The sequence below is a fragment of the Giraffa tippelskirchi genome, chromosome 7 (genome assembly GCF_054371585.1).
Source record: "Giraffa tippelskirchi isolate mGirTip1 chromosome 7, T2T-mGirTip1v1.2.pri, whole genome shotgun sequence".
In the NCBI taxonomy this organism is placed as follows: Eukaryota; Metazoa; Chordata; class Mammalia; order Artiodactyla; family Giraffidae; genus Giraffa; species Giraffa tippelskirchi.
Window position 1 is genome coordinate 93,181,124 of NC_137281.1, and position 17,684 is coordinate 93,198,807.

At 40.9% G+C, this 17,684-nt stretch overlaps 1 protein-coding gene across 1 annotated transcript in view; it reads right to left on the reverse strand.

Moving 5' to 3' along the window:
- The window catches only part of ARHGAP11A (Rho GTPase activating protein 11A), a 130,356-nt gene that overhangs the window by 28,555 nt on the left and 84,117 nt on the right, over window positions 1-17,684 (reverse strand). Inside the window, exon 4 of the mRNA XM_081507085.1 lies at window positions 15,027-15,089. The gene's annotated coding sequence lies outside the window, so the exon portion shown is untranslated. The remainder of the gene's footprint in view (window positions 1-15,026; window positions 15,090-17,684) is intronic.

Consider the following 17,684-nt stretch of genomic DNA (forward strand, 5'->3'; position numbering starts at 1 on the left):
TAAGAATGCTGTGTGATGATGGAGAAAGCAATTGAAGTGCTGAATCTGCATGCCCAGAAACACCAAAGATTGGTGGCCCCCACCAGAAGCTAGGAAGAGGTAAGGGACTGTTCTCCCCTAGTTTTCAGAGGGAGCACTGCCCCACCAACCTTGACTTCTAGTTTCCAGAATTGTGGGAAATAAATTTCTGTTGTTTGAAGGCACCCAGTTTGTGCTACTTCTTTAAGATCAGTTCAGTTGAGTCGCTCAGTCGTGTCCGACTCTTTGCAACCCCATGAATTGCAGCACGCCAGGCCTCTCTGTCCATCAGCAACTCCCGGAGTCTACCCAAACCCATGTCCATCGAGTTGGTGATGCCATCCAACCATCTCATCCTCTGTCGTCCCCTTCTCCTCCTGCCCCCAATCCTTCCCAGCACCAGGGTCTTTTACAATGAGTTAACTCTTCGCCTGAGGTGGCCAAAGTATTGGAGTTTCAGCTTCAATTTCAGTCCTTCCAATGAACACCCAGGATGGATCTCCTTTAGGATGGATTGATTGGATCTCCTTGCAGTCCAAGGGACTCTCAAGAGTCTTCTCCAACACCACAGTTCAAAAGCATCAATTCTTCTGCGCTCAGCTTTCTTCACTGTCCAACTCTCACATCCATACATGACCACTGGAAAAACCATAGCCTTGACTAGATGGACTTTTGTTGGCAAAGTAATGTCTCTGCTTTTAAATATGCTATCTAGGTTGGCCATAACCTTCCTTCCAAGGAGTAAGCGTCTTTTAATTTCATGGCTGCAATCACCATCAGCAGTGATTTTGGAAATTAATACAGATGTTACCTGACAATCATTAAAAAGTATAGTCATTGCCATTTTGAAAATTAAATGGAGCTGTAATTGATCTAGTCAAGGCTATGGTTTTTCCAGTGGTCATGTATGAATGTAAGAGTTGGACTATAAAGAAAGCTGAGCGCCGAAGAATTGATGCTTTTGAACTGTAGTATTGGAGAAGACTCTTGAGAGTCCCTTGGAGATCCAACCAGTCCATCCTAAAGGAGATCAGTCCTGGATGTTCATTGGAAGGACTGATGTTGAAGCTGAAACTCCAATACTTTGGCCACTTGATGCGAAGAGCTGACTCATTGGAAAAGACCCTGATGCTGGGAAAGATTGAGGGCAGGAGGAGAAGGGGATGACAGAGGATGAGATGGATGGATGGCATCACCCACTCGATGGACATGGGTTTGGGTAGACTCAGGGAGTTGGTGATGGACAGGGAGGCCTGGCGTGCTGCAGTTCATGGGGTCACAAAGAGTCAGACACGACTGAGCGACTGAACTGAACTGAACTGAACTGAATTGATCTGAAGGAAGATGACACTCATCAGCCCGCACAAAGGTGATTTCTCCCACAAAACCTTCCCTGAGGGTTCAGAGAGGCAACTCTAGAGTCCTTGGTGGGAGCAGCTAATTGCATGCATCCCTGTCCTCCTCCAGGTCTAAATTCCCTTGAGAGGGCAGGGGCCAGGTTCATGTTCACTTTCCATAAAATGTAGCCCTGAACTTTGACTAAAGATCTCAATGAATGCTTTTTGAATTATTGAATAAGGATTCCTATTAGCAAGAAGAGCTTTCCCTCCCACTCTTATAGAATAGGATAATCAGACAAACAAAAGCAACAAAGCACCTGGAGGATGAAAACTGAAAGACTCTGGATTTGGGAGGAGAGGAAGGCAGAGGTCCTATAGGCCAACACATCTGTGGGCACAGACTCCATATCTCTAGTTGTTTAGAATGTTAAAAAGGTCTCCTATCAAACAAATGTACCAGTTTCTTTACCATAGGAACTCTAGGGGCTTTTAATACACCATTGTGCACTGAGACTTTCCAATAAGAGGAGGGAGTAAGGCTGCTCTTCCTGTATTTGACTGGCAAATTATTTTTTCTCTCCTTATTTCCAAGCGCTTGGTGGTTGGTGTTTGAGGAGCGTCCACTGTATTCATGTGAGCCCATTGAGAATACCCTTCAGAGAGAGTGAAGTCAGGTGACCAGAGGTTGAATTCCAGCTCTACCATGTAATTATGGAAAAGTTACCTAACTTGTCTGAGCCCCAAATTCCTCACCTATAGTGGAAATTATTAGAGTATCCACCTCTTTTAAGACTTACATGACTCATGAAATTATTAGTATCTTGCCCAGTGCACTGGAAACCTCAATAAATGTTAACTGTTAAAAAGTATTACAGGTATTTGTAGCTGGTACAAACTCAGAAGTCTCAACTGTTGGGGAATTCTGACAGTTGGAGGAAATGCCAAACCATAGGAGAAGTTTTACCTTGTGTGCCATACTGTGTGTAGAATTCTTCTCCGGGATCTTTTGAATGTGATCCTTTCTCCCTACTCCTTAGAGCAAAGGCGTTCATTCCCAAATGCTGAACACAGCGGGAAAGGACAGCATCCCCATTTCACTGTTAGACTGGCAGAGCTGGTGTGAGACTTCCCCTTTGCAAGTGTCCCTGGAAGAGTTTAGTGTGTTTATCTATGTCTTTTGTGTGCCTCGTGCAGAGAGGTCAATAATGCTATAAACAGAGAATGCTATAAACAGCTCCAGACTGAGTCAAGCAAATTCCAGAAAATTGAAAAGGCCATGGCAGTAAAGTACATTACTATAATCCACAGAATATATGAGGCATTAAAATCCAAATGCCTTGACTTTTGATCAAAATTTATTGGAGATGAGAAGAATGAACTACCTCAGTACATTTTTATGGCCAGAATTAAAACTAGTATATTTTCTTAACCCTTGCCAGTAGTGTTAAATTCATTGAACCACCTTCAGTGTCCACAGGATTCTGTCTCTATGGAACTCAATGTACTGGGGAGCTCTTATGGCTTTGGAACTTTCCCTGAAGGTGAAAGGTGAGACAAGAGTGGGTGATAGATCACAGGACCAGTGGGTGAGACATCTTCACACATTTGAGACCAGGATGATGGTTAAAGGAGTGCTAGTGGTTTCTCAAGGATATCGGGCAGCTGACCCCCTGGGTCTATGATGCTGACCAGCCTAAATTCATGACCTGTTCTTCCACTATCCATGCAGCAGGGTCGGCCCTACATGGATCTGTCCCTCTGCACTGCTCCAAGCAGAAGTGGTATGCAGGGAGTGTGGGTTCGACCCCTGGTTGGGGAGCTAAAATCCCGTGTGCCTCATGGCCAAAAAACCAAAAACTTAAAATGGAAGCAATATTGTAACAAGTAGAAGCAGTTGTTCACTGTATATAGTAGCCTTGCAGCCCGGAAAGAGTGTACAGAAGCAAACATGAAGCTCTGTGGATCTCTCACATTCAGAAGAGGATCCATGATACCTACAGAAATTCTGGGTGAAGCAGCTATGGGGCCTGGTTGGTAAATATTTCTAGGAAATGTTTCTTAAGAAAAATTCCTCGTAAAGAGCTTACTCACCTTCACAACCTCATAACTGAAATGATCAATGGTGTTCCTGTCTAACCTTTGGCAAAACTTAATTGCTCTGCCATCGGAGAAGTTCCACAAAGCAAAGAGGCAGAAGGAACTAGAATTTATTATATGCAACATGTCAGGCATTAATCCTCATAGCAGCCCTCAGAAATAGGTACTATTACTGTTTTACTAACGACAAAAATGAGGCTTAGAAAGGTTAAGAAAACTGTACAAGGTCCTAAACTGTTAGATGGCAGAGCTAAGATTCCAGTCTGTATCTGCCTGGCTCCAGAATACATGCTCAGTCTGATATACACACAACTGGACTGTAGCACCTTTTCTGCAGGGAATGCCGGTAAACTTGAGAACAGCCTTTTTTTTGGTACTTTTTAAAAATTTTGTTTTTTAACTGGAGAATAATTGCTTTACAGTGGTGTGTTGGTTTCTGCCATACAACAGTGCAAATCATCCATAATTATATATATATTCCCTCCCTCTTGAGCCTCCCTGCCCTCTCCCATCCTATCCCTCTAAGTCATCACAGAACATGTGGCTGGGCTTCCTGTGTTATACAGCAGCTTCCCACTAGCTATCTGTTTTACACATGATAGTATATATGTAGCTGCTACTTTCTCAATTCGTCCCACTCTCTCCTTCCCCTGCTGAGTCCATAGGTCTGTTCTTTACATCTGTATCTCCATTCCTTCCATGTACACAGGTTCATCTGTACTATTTTTCTAAATTCTATTCCCTGGTGGCTCAGATGGTAAAGAATTCACCTGCAATGTGGGAAACCTGGGTTCAATCCCTGGATTAGGAAGATCCCCTGGAGGAGGGCATGGCAACCCACTCCAGTGATCTTGCCTGGTGAATCCCCAAGGACAGAGGAGCCCGGCAGGCTACATTCCATGGGGTCACAAAGAGTCAGACACGACTGAGCGGCTAAGGGCACACACACTTGCGTTAGTATACAATATTTGTTCTTCTCTTTCTGACTTACTTCACTCTGTACAACAGGCTCTAGGTTCATCCACCTCACTATACCTAACCCTGAATATTCATTGGAAGGACCAAAGCTGAAGCTGAAGCTCCAATACTTTGGCCACCTGATGCGAAGAGATGATTCATTGGAAAAGACCTGATGCTGGGAAAGGTTGAAGGCAAAAGGAGAAGAGGGTGGCAGAGGATGACATGGTTAGATAGCATCACTGAATCAATGGACATGAATTTGAGCAAACTCAGGGAGATAGTAAAGGACAGGGAAGCCTGGCATGCGGCAGTTCATGAGGTTGCAAAGAGTTGGACACGACCTAGTGACTGAACAACAACAATATTCCATTGTATATATGTACCACAACTTCTTTATCCATTCGTCTGCTGATGGACAATTAGGTTGCTTCCATGTCCTGGCTATTGTAAATAGTGTTGCAATGAACACTGGGCTGCATGTGTCTTTTTGAATTGTGGCATTCTCAGGATATATGCCCAGAAGTGGAATTGCTGGGTCATATGGCTTCCCTGGTGGCTCAGATGGTAAAGTGTCTGCCTGCAATGCAGGAGACCGGAGTTCAATCCCTGGGTCAGGAAAATCCTCTGGAGAAGGAAATGACAACCCACTCCAGGATTCTTGCCTAGGAAATTCCATGGACAGAGGAGCCTGGCAGGTTACAGTCCATGGGGTCGCAAAGAGTCAGACATGACTGAGCAGCTAACATGTGGTAGCTTTATTCCTAGTATCTTAAAGAATCTCCATATTGTTCTCCATAGTGTCTGTATCAATTTACATTCCCACCAACAGTGCAGAAGAGTGCCCATTTCTTCACATCCTCTCCAGTCTTTATTGTTCATGGATTTTGTTTTGTTTTTTAAATTTATTTATTTTTTATGGAAGGATAATTGATTTACAGAATTTTGTTGTTTTCTGTCAAACCTCAACATGAATCAGCCATGGTTATACACATATCCCCTCCCTCCTGATAATATTAGACCTTGATAATATTAGATAGTGCATCACCCAAGGAAGAGAAAGAGGACTTTATAGAGAAAATGGCAAAAAAAAAAAAAAAAAAGAACAGTTAGAGGTGCCAAGTATTTGAATCTATTTCAGAATTTTACCTGTAGCCAACCCAGTGATCCTTTTTGCTTTTTAGGAAGAATAAGTTCTATATTTTAGAATGTGCATATCTATCAAATGCTACTGTTGGAAGAAATAAATGAGACCGATGCGAGGAAGTTTTGTAAACTAAATGGCTTATACAAACAAGATATGGTACTATTTCAGTTTGTAAATGCACTCAGTCTTATGGCTAAATGCCCTTTTTCTATTATTCCATGTGGCTCTATTCTCTTGGGGACATGCTTGCACAGTTGCTCAGTCATGTCCAATTCTGTGATCCCACGGACTGTAGCCCTCCTGGTTCCTCTGTTCATAGGACTTTCCAGGCAAGAATACTGGAGTGGTTGCCATTTCCTACTCCAGGGGATCTTCCTAACCCAGGGATTGAACTCGTTTCTCCTGTGGTTTCTCCATTAGCTGGCAGATTCTTTACCACTGAGACACCTGGGAAGTCCTCCATTCTCTTGACCATGTATTAAATATAAGTATGGGGGAAAACCATATATGGACTCTAGAAACAAATTATATAGGCCAATGAGAGCCGAAGAATTGATGCTTTTGAACTGTGGTGTTGGAGAAGGCTCTTGAGAGTCACTTGGAATGCAAGGAGATCAAACCAGTCAATCCTAAAGAAAATCAGTTCTGAATATTCACTGGAAGAACTGATGCTGAAGCTGAAACTCTAGTACTTGGCCACCTGATGAGAAGAACTGATTCACTGAAAAAGACCCTGATGCTGGAAAAGATTGAAGGCAGGAGGAGAAGGGGATAACAGAGGATGAGATGGTTAGCTGGCATCACCGACTCGATAGACATGAGTTTGAGCAACCTCCGGGAGTTGGTGATGAATAGGGAAGGCTGGTGTGCTGCAGTCCATGGCGTCACAAAGAATTGAACATGACTGAGTGACTGAACTGAGGCCAATGATTTATTCTAGAAAATAATGTTTAATAAATCACACTGAAAGAATTGCAATTTTTTTCCATGAGTTTCAACATTATTTTCTCTAATGGTTTTAAGAACACAGCGAACATTTTCTATCAACTTTTCAATAGTTAAGCACTATATTAGAACTTACCAGCAGAGGGGAGTAAAGGAACACAAAACATCTTTCAGTTTAGGATAATTTTTGTGCTTAAACAGGGCAGAAAAGTCCTCAAATCCATGCCTTTTTTTTTTTTTTAGTTAGCCAATATGGATCCACATGAGCACATTAAATTTTATGAACAGCTTAGTCTCTGACAGAGGTAAACAAACAAATCTGTAGATCACAAAGGCATTTACATTTTAAAATTTATTTTTAATTGGAGGATAATTGCTTTATAATATTATGTTGGTTTCTGTCATACATCAACATGAATCATCTGTACTTATACATATGTCCCCTTCCTCTTGAACCTCCCTCTCATGTCCCACTCTATCTCACTCCTCTAGGTTGTCACAGAGCCCTGAGTTTGAGCTCCCTGTGTCATACAGCAAATTCCCACTATTTGTTTTACATATAGTAATGTATATGTTTCAATGGTGCTTTCTCAATTCATTCCACCCTTTCCTTCCCTCACTGTGTCTGCAGGTCTGTGTCTCCACTGCTGCTCTGCATGTAGGTCCATCAGTACCATCTTTCTAGAGTCCATATATATGCATTAATATATGATATTTGTTTCCCTCTTTCTGACCTAATTCACTGTGTATAACAGGCTCTAGTTTCATCCACCTCATTAGAACTGACTCAAATGTGTTCCTTTTCATGACTGAGTAATATTCCATTGTATGTATGTACCACATCCTTATCTATTCACCTGTCGATGGACATCTAGGTTACTTCCATGTCCTAGCTATTGTAAATAGTGCTGCCATGAACATTGGGGTACATGTGTATTCTTCAATTATGGTTTCCTCAAAGTATATGCCCAATAATGGGACTGTTGGGTCATATGATAATTTTATTTTTATTTTTCAAAGGAATCTCTCTACTGTTCTCTATAGTGGCTGTATCAATTCACATTCCCACCAGCAATGCAGGAGGGTTACCTTTTCTCCATACCCTCTCCAGCATTTGTTATTTGTGGATTTTTTTTGATGATGGACATTCTGATTGATGTGAGGTGATACTTCATTATAGTTTTGATTTGCATTTCTCTAATAGTGAGCAATGTTGAACATCTTTCCATGTGTTTATTAGCCATCTATATGTCTTCTTTGGAGAAATGTCTGTTTAGGTCTTCTATCCATTTTTGATTGGGTCATTTGTTTTTCTGGTAAGGCATTCACTTTTGATCAAAAGTTATGATTGATGAGAAGAATGAAATACCTTAGTGCATTTTTATGGCCAAGTTTGCCAGGTGTGAAGTTCTATTTTCCAAGTTTCTTGGAACTATGGTGAAATTGATTTTACTGTATTAAAATCAATTTCTTTTTTTTTCAGATCAACATCTTACACTTTATAATACACTCACAAATTTTTACGCAAATTTCATGTTTACAAGTACAAAAAGACAAAGAACCTCAAAGAATCGAAGTGACTGTATCATCGACTATGTTCAATAGAGTTAATACCACTGTCCCTGTTCTTCACCTTCTAAATCCAGAAGGGAACTGTGAATCCATCCCCCATGCAGACTCCGCTTTCAGAAGTTGGAGACTGGGTGTAGTTCTGCACACGTTTGGGTTTCAACAGAGCTGAACTGAGATTCCATCATGTTTCAGGCCAGATCGGCCAGAAGGAAGTCATCCATTGCTGTCTGAGTTTCATTGCTGGTGAAGAATAAGCTCCCCAAAGTTTTGAAGCCGAAGCCAGAATTCATGGTCTGTGTTTCGGCACTGTTCAATAAAATCAATTTCTTAATTTGCAAGTTTAGTTCTGAATATTCACTTAGAATAAAATTTCAGTGAAATGTGTTTTTCAAGGTAGCTCTGCTTTATGGGTGGAAATTTGACTCTCACAGATTGTATCTCAGATCTACAGTCTTTATTCAGATGAAGAGCGAATGTAGTAACACAGTCTGATGCCTGTTCAAAATGTACCAGAATTGTGTGCTACACACACACACACACACACACACACACACACACACACACACACACACCTTTGAAAAGCCAGTTATTTTCTTCTAGGTAGATGGTAGTTAATGTTCCAAAATCTCTTTCTCCAGATCTTGAAGGAAGGCACCTATAGATTAGAATGTTTGAAGCGCTTTCTAGAGGGAATAGATAGCAGGGATTATTGCCAGAAGCCTAACATAAATATTGAGTGATTCCGATGATAGGCATTAGAGACACCGCAGTGTTGTAGAGGCAATTACCTTGGGAGAGAACATCTCACTGAAGAGACAGACTAGAGTATATTTTGCAGTGAGATATCCCTTAGAGGAAAGAGAAAACCATTTGCATGAATAGGTGTGAATTGCAAAATCGAATCCAGGTATTGTTCACCAAGTTTTTCCCTCATTCATTCAGTCCATAGTTTTCATAGAGTGGTGTTAACACATAAACTGAGGCATATTTGAGCAAAAATATATTTGAAATAGTGCCAAACCAGAAATGGTGAGGGGTGCTCCACTAACAGGAGCTCAAGTGAAGTCGCTCAGTCGTGTCCGACTCTTCGCGACCCCATGGACAGAAACCTGCCACACTCCTCTGTCCATGGGATTTTCCAGGCAAGAATACTGGAGGGGGTTGCCATTTCCTTCTCCAAACAGGAGCTCAGGGAAAGACTTTTAGAGAAAGGGTGGAACTAAGTAAGGAAATTTTTGATCAGGCATAGTTTAAGCAAGTTGGCTGTTAGTGATCGGTTGTCCTCAGGCTTCAGTTTTTTAACCTGGAGGCATTTATAGGCTGAGATTGTGCTTTGCTTACATGGGCCACAACAGAAGTAAAGCCACCCCACTCTCATGGCCTCCTTGTTCAATCAACTGAACTGTGGTAACCAAAGTTTTGTGCTCTTACCAGAGAGTTCTAACCTGGTAGGTGAGAGAAGTGTTAACTCTAGATTTCATTTCAAGAAATATCTACTCATCAATTTCATTAGTTTTCCATACAGGATCTAGGACTAATACCATCCTCTGTCCTTTAATGAATATACTATCCATATTGTTACTTACCTGGTTTAGCAGCTTTGAAGGGCCACTGTGGTAGATATTAGATAGTGCCGTGGTTGCTTAGTAACCTCACCATTAATGAACTCAGGATCCTTCTTTTGCTGGGAAATCCTAAAGAGTAATGCCTAGGAGAAACCTTTTGTTTGTTTTTGGATCATACAAACCAAAGGTGACTTTTACAAAAGATTTAAGTGGAGTTCTAATAACTAAGAGGAGTAGAAATTTAGATAGAAGGATTTGTATTTCTGTTGTTGTTTTAATAATGAAGAAAAATGTTGATCTACTTTCTATCTTCGCCGAGAATTAAGAGACTTGCTATAAAGGATAGGAATGATACCACTTACATACAGATGTGTACCCCAGAACATCTTTTTTTCTTTTTTTTACCTTCTTGAAGAAGAAGGGACTCTTCTTATTAAGACTCTGCTGTCTTATTCTTTTGAATCCATCCAACTTTTCACTTCATCCATTTTTCCCCTTCTCTTCCATTGCCAATTTTTTCTTCTTTACTGGTTCCTAATATGCACCTCAGAAAAACTAACAACCAAAAAATGTGAAAAATAAAAACTTTCTTCTCATTCTCCAGCTACTTTTCCTACCCTCTCCTCTTTTTCACAAAAACCCTGAAAGAGTATTCTGCATTTACGGTTTTCACCCCCCTCAGGTCACTACAATCTGAGTTCTGAAGACTTTAATCCACTGAACATGCTCTTGCCAAGGTAACAATTACCTGGTTACCAAATTCACTGGACAATTTTCAGCCATTATATCACTTCTCTGGTTAGCCTTAAACCCTTTTCTTCTGGCTCTTCTAAAGTCTTCACCCTGTGAATACTGGGGTCCCTGGAGCTTTGTACTCAACCTTCTCCTGATCAGCATGGTCTGCTTAAATAATGCCATCCCCTCCCACGGCTTTACTAACTTACCAATGGTGACTTTCAAATCTATGCTATTGTGGCTCAGACCTCATTCTGGGACTCCAGCCTAATTTTTCCAGTTACATCTTTAAGCATCTTTCTTTCTGTATCTCACAGGTGCTTCTTACCTCTCTATCTCCTTGTCATCTTCCTGGAGTGTCACCCTGACAGACACCAACAGCCTGCTTGTCCTTCTTCCTATTTTCTCCTCTCAGGTAATGCCATCACCCTTCAGAAATATGAGAAATATCAGAAATCTGAGCCATCCTAGATTCCTCACCTTCCGTTACGCATCACTTCAAAAGACTCATCAGAGCCCATGTATTCAACTATTAAGCATCTTTTGGATCTGGTCCAACATCAACATCTCTATTTAATTTAACTTTAGAGGACAACTGAAATTTCTGAAGTGTCCTCCTTATCTTCATTTTTGTCCGCCCCAACCCTCCTCCAGCCCCATTACAATTTGTATCCATGTCACTTCCCTAATCATGGAAGTGACATCCTCTTGCAGAGCATGACACACAAGACTCTTCATATCTGACTCCTGCATACATTTTAGCATCAACTCTGCCATTTTCTTTGTCACATTCCTTTGTGCCTTTCACACTTCTCTGCATATGCTATGCTCTGACCGTATCCAGAAGAAACAACTCGTGCTTTCCTAAACTTGAGTGTTCTTCCATTCTTTTGTATCTCTGCGCATGCAAAATCCCTAAGCCTTTACTTTCTCCTTCTCTGTCTTATGTTTCAAGAATCAGCTCAACCACTATTTCCTTGAGGTTATCTCCCCAAGCAGTTAAGTATTCCCTCCTTAATACTGCCGTGTAACACTGTATCTGAATGTATTTTGACACTTACCACATTGCTTATGTAATGTACATGTAACATGTTTATCACATGTAAATACATGACTATATATATTTACAGGTCTGTCCCTGATGGGACTGTCAGCTCTCTGATGGCATGTAAGGTGTCTTTTAAAAAAGTCTTTGTATCCCCTTATCCCTATCACAAAGTCGATGCTAAATGAAGGCTGAGTGAAAAAAATAGAAACCAAGAAATTTCAATAGTGAGGATTATAGGAGATTGCTGCTAAGTCGCTTCAGTCATGTCTGACTCTGTCGGACCCAATAGACGGCAGCCCACCAGGCTCCTCTGTCTCCAAGCAAGAACACTGGAATGGGTTGCCATTTCCTTCTCCAATGCATGCATGCATGCTAAGTCGCTTCAGTCGTGCCCAACTCTGTGCGACCCTATGGACAGCAGCCCACCAGGCTCCTCTGTCCACAGGATTCTCTAGGCAAGAATACTGGAGTGGGTTGCCATTTCCTTCTGCATAGGATACTGAAATGGACCCTAATAGAAGTTGCAGAACCTGTTAATCAAAAGTCAGTAAGACTCATACCCAGTGGGATGTCTAATATCAGAAAAACAGAAAATAACAAGTGTTGATGAGGATGAGGAGAAACTAGAACCCTTGTGCACTGTTAGTAGGACTGTAAAAAGATTCACCCACTATGGAAAACAGACAGTGGTTTCTCAAAAATTTCAAAATACATCTATAGTATGATCCAGCATTCCCACTTCTGGGTATGCATGCAAAAGAATTGATGTCAGGACCTCAACTAGATATCTGCATACCTATGGTCATAGCAGCACTATTTATAATAGGCAAGAGGTAGAAGCAACTCAAATGTCCATTGATGAATGAATGGATAAACAAAATGTGACATATACATGCAATGGAATATCATTCAGCCTTTAAAAACGAAGACCATCTTGTCAGATGCTACCACATGGATGAACTTTGAGAGCATTATGCTAAATGAAATAAGCTGATCACAAAAAGGATGAGTATTGTATTATTCCACTTACATGAGATACCTAATGTAGTTGAATTCTTAGAAATGGAAAGTAGAATGGTTGTTACTTGGGGCTGAGAAAAAGAGGAAAGGTAGTGTTGTTGGTTTATGGGTATAGACTTCAGTTCTACAAGATGAAAAAGTTCTGTAGATCCTTTGCACAACATTGGGAATATACTTAACCCTACTAAACTGTACACTTAAGAATGGTTAACGTGGTAAATTTTATGTTATATGCTTTTGCTACAATAAAACAAGTCAATAAAAACACAATAGACAGTGCATTTGACATGAAAGAGATGCTGCCTAAAAGCCAAGAGTTTGATAGGAAGACCAAACATTTATGACTTCTGTTTTTATAGGTCACATCAGGCTGATTGTCTTTATCTCATTTATCTTGAATGCATTTTGGGGGCAGGGAGGGCAAAAAAGGATATACAAAACCTATACTATTTTAATTTAATAACAAAATATGACAATGTGCATTGATAATATGAATTATAATATGACAGGAATATCCAAAAAATTCCAATTCCCTTTTCAGGAAAATCCTCTGTCTTACACCATCTCTATTATGCTTATGTTTTAAGCATCATACGATAATAGAATTCAATACTCAGTGATCTGGGAGTAGTCCTATTGGAGCTTATGATTCAAAGAATATGACCCCAATGCAGACAATTGTCCAGAAAACTTAAGAGAGTTGTCCAAAGAGTACACATGAAAATATACACATGCATGTGAGCATGCGTGCGCACGCACACACGCACAGACACAACTTGCTGAAACTCATGAAGCGTTCATGAGTCAGGTTTTTGAATAATTAAATAATGTTGAGAAAATAATTCCATAAAAGGCATATATTGAGAAAATGTTTCTAAAGACAGTGGAACTGGAACTTCAAAATGTCTCAACCAATCTTCATTGACTTAAACAGATTGACATAAATCTCTAAGTAGCAATCACCAGTCAACCAAAAAGTGGACCTCAGTTTGAGCTGATTCTTTAGTCTTTAGCAACCCATTTGCAACAGGAAGCATCTCAAACTTTCCCATTAGGGTTTTAGAAATTTCCTTTTTCTGAACATACACAATTTTATCTCTCCCTTGGAAAACATAAACACCAGGGGTGAAATGGAATTCAGGATTCTGAAATGATCCTCTGCTCTAATACGGCTCATTTTCCATCATTGAACCTCTGGGGTTACTTTAATAAAAAAGCCTGTTAGCCATTGAAATTGGGTAGCTGAGTCAAACTGGTTAAACTGACAAGAAGAAGACCTGTGAAAATTGCCATGTGTCTAGGGTGCAGTAGGAAATCCCTGACATAATACTGCTTTCCTTTATGTCTGCAGATTAGAGACTCAGCACACCCCCCAGGCCTGACTTCTCATCTTTTCCAAATCTGCATGAAGTGCATCTCTGCTAGTCTGAGCCCTGCCATTGCTGAGCTGCCTGGGAGCTATAGGAGAACATCATTAACTCAATCTGTGTTAACCTGAAATGCTGAAAATAAAAATAGCATCTAGGAGGCCACTTCCCGAGCTTTCTGTTATTTCATATAAAGATTTTATTTTTCCTTAAGCTGCTGTTACTTGCTAGCCATCTTCCTCATTATAGCTGCTCTTTCACTTTTCCAGCTTTATTGAGATATAATTGACATATAACATTGTGTAAATTTAAGATACACAAGGGGAAGGTTTGATATGTGTATATATTATGAAATGATTACCACACTAAAATTAATTAATACATTCATCACCTCACATAATTACAATTGTATGTGTGTGTAAGCACTGAGAACACTTAGGATCTTCTTTCTTTACAGCTACTCTTTAAAAATTTTATTTGCATTCATTCTGCTGGTAAGCAAATTTACTTGCAGGAAGGGAAAATATCCTTCCCTTCTCTGTGCAGAGACAGGAAGTCAAGGGGAGCTGATCCATTACACTGTGGGATCTCCTCCATAGGCTCATATATATTTATGCAGATGGAGCAAGTAAAACTGAATTCCTTTTTTTTTTAATAAATAAATCAGTTTTAAAAAAGAATATTTTTATTTATTTGGCTATGCCAGGTCTTAGTTGTGGCATGTGGAATCTAGTTCCCTGACTAGAGATCAAACTTGAGCCCCTGTGAGTGCAGTCTTAGACTGGACCACCAGTGGAAGTTCCTGAGTTTCTTTAAAAAGCAGGGTTAATGGGACAAATCATCAAAGCTAAAATCCTCTAGAAACCCTTTGAAAGAACATGGAGGAAGAGAGGTCAGGTGAAATGAAACCCCATGCATGCACTTGGACTCAGGTGGTGGAGGGTTTCTAGGCTGATGGTGTGTTTCTAGGCTGATGGTGTGTTTCTAGGCGGATGGGGAGGAGGGGTTACTGAGGCCTATAACAATGTACCATTAACAAACCTTGCTTTTTATTTGTTAGCTTGCTCATTTGTTTTGTGGTATGAGCTTGCCACATTGCCACTGACACTTGGCACCTTTTCTCCTTCAGCAAATCATCCAGGGAAACTGTTGCTCGATTTTCTGATCCGAGCTCAAAAGAGATTTCTTGTAGAAAAGCCCGTTACCCAAACTTACCTATAAAGATGACTGTATCAGTTCTCATATAAGTCAGGACACATTTCAAAGTCAAAGTGGGCACTGAAAAGAAGCAGTAGACAGTAAATGATCTACAGTATGTGGAAACATATGATCCATAGTCCACTAGGTGCCTGAATAGGGATTTTCAGGTGGTGCGATGGTAAAGAATCTCCCTGCCAATGCAGGATACTCAAGAGATGCAGGTTCAATCTCTGGGTCAGGAAGATCCCCTGCAAGAGGACATGGCAACCCACTCTGATATTCTTGCCTGGAGAATTCCATGGACAGAGGAGCCTGGCGGGCTATAGTACATAGGGTCGCAAAGAGTCAGACATGGCTGAGCAAGGGCATGCACGCACAGGCACCTGAGTAGTGGCAGTAATCCAGACCCAGAATCAGCCCAATTCAGTTCTCAGTGGGCTCATGGCACTACTGCTTTCCTCCAAACACCCTGGAAACAAGGATAAGACTGCAAAATCACTAGGTCATTCTATTTCTGCTTTACATCATAACCTCGAAAAGAAGTTTCTTATTTTATTTGTTTAAATGCTTATTAACAATTGTCTATTAGGATACATATTAATTTGCTAGGGCTGTGTTCACTGCACCTTTCAGGCCTTCCAGTTGCCCAGCCACGAGACAAAAGAAAGAGCCCAGAGACAGCAATAGAGACATTAATGGTTTGTTGAATAGGGAATCTTACAAGTCTGAAGCAAAAGGTCCTGGAGCAACACCCGACTCTGAAGGACAGACAGCAGGCAGGCCTGGGCAGGAGTCTACGCTACTCAGAAGAGAAGGAGGCTCCCATTTACAAGGGGAATTAATGTCAGATAAGCTCATCAGTTACCAGGGAAACCAGTGGCTGGGGCAGGAGGAAGGTACATAGGCAGTTACTGATGATGCCCTCTAATTAAGAGGTTTAGATGGTCAAGTGAGGATTGAATAGTCATGTGAGTGAAGGGGCTAGTTGAGCAAGGGGATGCACCAAGAACAAGAGAACAGCCATCTCGAATGGCCTGACCACACAGGCTGCCATAACAAAATATCACAGACTGGGTCGTTTAAAAGACAGAAATTAATTTCCTCACATTTCTGGAGGCTAGAAGTCCAAGATGAAGATGTTAGTAGGATTAGTTTCTTCTGAGGCCTGTTTGTTTGCAGATGGCCACCTTCTCTCCATGCCCTAACATGGTCATTCCGTGTGCATCTGTAGTGTCTCTCTGTGTATCCTAATCTCCTCTTCTCATAAGGACTTTGATCAGACTGAACTAGGGCTGACTCTAAATTCCTCAACTTAATCACTGTTCAAAGGCCCTATCTCCAAACACATTCTGAGGTACTGGGGTTAGGGCTTCAACATGAATTTTGGGGGGACACGCTTCAGTCCATTATACTGTCCCTTCTCAGTCTAGCTCTCCATCACGTGAGAACACAGCAGTAAGACATTTATTTACAAACCAGGAACAGGATTCACCAGACCCCAAATCTGCTGGCACCTTTCTCTTGGACTTCTCAGCTTCCAGACTGAGAGAAATAAATGTTTGTTGTTTAGGTGCCCCCAGTCAATGGTATTAATACTTCTGTTATAGTAGCCCAAATGACAAAGACAAGATCTGATCATTTTTCAAACTGCAAATATGTGGAGTTCCCAAGAAACCTGGATGAGGTGCCAAGGTGTGCCAGACCTCCAGAGACAGTGGTGATATCACCAAACTGAGCCAGGTGCTGAGATATGATCAAATGTGAGCTAAAATCATCTCACAGTACTACAGTCAAGTTTCTTGGATGTCAAGTGCCTACTGAAATCAAGAAGTCTGTCTGTTTTCATTATATGTTTAGACATTATTAATTAAACATTATGTTTCCCTCCCAGAATGAGAGAGCCCATGCAAAAATTTTGGGCTGATGATGACTTGATACTAGTGAGTGTATCAGCACTCATTATCCTAGAGTCAGGAGTGGCAGCTGGGGAGCTCCTGGGGACATTTCATTCTTTCTATGAGACAAAGTGTCAATATGCTTTCCTCTGACACAGAAAAGTGATATACAGCGATGAGAAATTGAAAAAGAAATAATGCAAAAAGTATTATTTAGCTTTCATTGTTTGCATTTATGAGCTGCAAATAATTAAACCTAGGGATAAAATCATGAAGTAATGAGAACTGGAAGAACTTTGGTAGATTACAAATTTGTTTCTCTATCTTCTAGAAGGACTGTGCCAAACCATGACTGATGAAGGATGGGGGAAACACCGGTAATGAGACCTCTTGGCCTAAGTGGCCAAATGTGGTTGATTAGCAGGTTTGATGTATGTTTTCTAACATCACCAAGCCATTCTCCAATTCTTAGTGGGCATACTGGGTATACTGCAAATTTAACTCAACTCTGACACTATCTACCAGGAGAGTGTCAGACCCCACAGGTGGAGGGTTCAGTCCTACAAGACTGTCTTGCTTCCCATGGCATTTATAAGTGCAAGTTGTTACCTGTGTTTCTGACCCACTGGCTCTAAATTGGTGATTCCCATGATTCCTCCTTGGATTAAAACATTTTGCTAGAGCAGCTTACAGAAGTCAAACATTTTCTTACTTTTATCAGTTTGTTATAAAGGATATTAAAAAAAGCTACAGGTGAAGAGGCACATAGGGTAAGGTT